The following is a 3,365-nucleotide window of genomic DNA, read 5'->3' as shown; positions in this document are numbered from 1 at the left end:
TATATATATATATATATATATATTATGTATGTATATACATATATATATGTATATATATTAAAGAACAATATGATATATATCTATACAACCCATTTTCTTTCTGGTCGTGTTCACAAATTTGTGGTAAAGTGATTATTCAGGCCGTACTCCGAACACACACATTTCTTAGTTCCTTTAGGTAGCCAATTTGGAGAGAGGGAGAGAGAGAGAGAGAGAGAGAAATAATGAAAGTGAGTGTGTGTGAGAGAGAAAAAGAGAGAAAGAGAGAGATGTGGGGGCGAATATGCTGAAATACTTGATTGATCCTTCATTTACTGACGTTGATCCGCTGAAGAAATGAAAGGTGAAGTTGACCTCAGCAAGGTTCGAATTCAGAGCGTTGAGCCCTAAGCTAATATAGTAAAATATTGCATCTGTATGACGATTGCCTATCCGCCATCTTATAGTTATTGATGAATGTCATAATATTGATGTATGCAGATTCATACTCAGTATATTGAGAACAACAATAAATACATTGATTAGCAACGTACGAAAGGGATGAAAACAAATTGCTCATTCTTGATGAGATTTTCAGTTCATGGTTAAAGCAGAAATATTGGATACGTTAGTTTTGATTGTCGTTGTTAACTTACATCGTTTTCTTTACATTCTTCGTAGCATGAACAATGCTGCTTGTAAATCAAAAGATTATTTTCTCCTACATCACGATTTGGTAAGATAAAAAATACAGCTAGGTCACTGGTTCGTATGACTTAGAGGAAAATTTCATTGATATTGATTCGTGAAACCGATCCTTCAAAGAAATATCATCAAAGTAAACTAGTCACCAACTGATATGTGTTTTTATACCTTGGTTAGCATTGTTTAAAGCATGCTGATGAATATTTCCTAACCATTAGTTTAGATATTCAAATTTTGGTGGATTTCGAAAAATACAAGATGTTTGCATGTATCCATCTATTGTTGCCCACTGACCTAACCAGTCAGAGATTTATCTATATATGCGCACATTATTTCTATCTATCTATCTATCTATCTATCTATCTATCTATCTATCTATCTATCTATCTATCTATCTATCTATCTATCAGTCTGTCTGTCTGTCTGTCTGTGCCTGTCTGCTTGTGCCTGTGTGCTTATCTTTACATGCATGCATGAAGCAAGTCACGAGACCTGTTAGCAAAAACAGAGCCTATCCCAACGCTAAATAGTTTTACAAAAAAAAAAAAAAATTCATGTGTTATTTAAACTCTGTTCTATATGATAGAGAATAATGTCGCATCTCTGAATAGCCTTACATATCAAGTATTTATGATTCACTTCGTGACTATATATGTTAGATTGAACTGAACGTAAGGTTTTGGTTAAACACATATATGTTCATGTCCTGTATTGAATTTTATTCCGTGAAATTTTATTTCACCCCACTATTCACTTCTCTGTGATATTTTCACACGAAGATAAATTAGGAAGTCTATAACGATTCGTATTAACTTTATTCAATTCGTTTCACTATCTCGTTTCATTCGAAGGTTGTACCAACCAGTAATCGTGTTGTACCCTCGAGGTAGTATCTATCAATTATTACTCAAGTTTTGTTGAAGCTGGCTGACGAAACAAGCCAAACTGCAATCTACATGACGTATCTTAGCACAAAATAGATTATTTTTTACATAATTTGTTTTATTTGTATGACTTTTTCCTAGTTGCATAAGTCTGTTCTATAGTTATGAGATAGAATAATTTTGTAATTGTGAATGATCTAACATAGTCACCAATATTTACCGAAACCTTGGTGATTATGTGTCATATTAGACTGGCTGGAATGTGTTACATTCAACATATGCATGTCTAAGCCATACATACATGTATGTATGTATGTATGTATGTATGAAGAGCTGCTTCTTTTAAGCATGTTGTACTGAAAACACGACCGTTTATATTTTTATTAAAGTTTTCTCGTACCAGAGCCTAATCTAAATATATCTTCATCATGGTATCAATATTTGTGTATGTGTGTGTGTATGAAAGAGAGAGAGAGTCAGAGAGCGAGAGGGAGAGAGTGGGAGTTAGAGAGAGAGAGAGACAGAGAGAGAGAGAGACAGAGACAGAGACAGAGACAGAGAGAGAGACAGAGAGAGAGAGACAGAGAGAGAGAGCGTGTGCGTGTGTGCATGTGCACGCATGTGTATATGTGTGTGTTAGTCTACCGCAACTGATTTTCGGTCGACTGATGGTGCGGGATCTCGTTTAAACCAGATAAATAACGATAAGGAACTTTGAATTCCTGTGGCTTCTAGTGTAGCTCACTGTGTAGCCACAGGTGGTGGTGGTGTGTGTGTACCATGTGGTGACATGCATTATTTACACTGAACGACGAGCTGGCAGAATCATTAGCACGCCGGGCAAAATGCTGAGCGATAATTCGTATCTTTACGTTTTGAATTCATATTCCGCCGAGGTCGACTTTGCCTTTCATCCTTTCGGGGTCGAAAAAGTAAGTACCAGTCAAGTACTGTGGTCAATGTGATTGACTATCCCCCTCCCCACAAATTCCAGGCCTTGTACTTATAGTAGTAAGGATTATTGACGCTGAACTTGTATCAATATCAAAAGTTTGAAAGATTTTTCTGCTTATTTAGCTCAAAGATACCCTTAGCAATGGATACTATAAATAATAGAACTTAAAGCATCGGTGACAGTGTCAAACGTAAACACCAATACGTCGATTCAAGATAAAGTAGAACTGTTTAGGCACTTAAACTGTGTGATATCTATAGCACAGGTTCATTTTTACTGTTATGATGTTGTTGGCACTCCGTCGCTTACGATGTCGAGGGTTCCAGTTGATCCGATCAACGGAACAACCGGCTCGTGAAATTAACGTGCAAGTGGCTGAGCACTCCACAGACACGTGTACCCTTAACGTAGTTCTCGGGGATATTCAGCGTGACACAGTGTGACAAGGCTGATCCTTTGAATTACAGGCTCAACAGAAACAGGAAGTAAGAGCAAGAGAGAGTTGTGGTGAAAGAATACAGCAGGGTTCGCCACCCACCCCCTGCCGGAGCCTCGTGGAGCTTTAGGTATTTTCGCTCAATAAACACCCACAACGTCTGGGAATCGAAACCGCGATCCTATGACCGCGAGTCCGCTGCCCTAACCACTGGGCCATTGTGGATCCACACTGTTATGATATTAAGAGGCAAAAAGGACAAAATATTGAAGTCTTACGCGAACAGTGAGTCGAAAAGGCAAATCACCATTAGAAAAACTATGGGATCTTTTTTAAAACGGGGGCCACATTTTTCATTAACGAAACACTTTGAAACTTGGAACACTGGTAGAATGTGTCATATAAA

Source organism: Octopus bimaculoides, chromosome 3 (assembly GCF_001194135.2).
Source record: "Octopus bimaculoides isolate UCB-OBI-ISO-001 chromosome 3, ASM119413v2, whole genome shotgun sequence".
In the NCBI taxonomy this organism is placed as follows: domain Eukaryota; kingdom Metazoa; phylum Mollusca; class Cephalopoda; order Octopoda; family Octopodidae; genus Octopus; species Octopus bimaculoides.
This window is presented reverse-complemented; position numbering follows the sequence as displayed.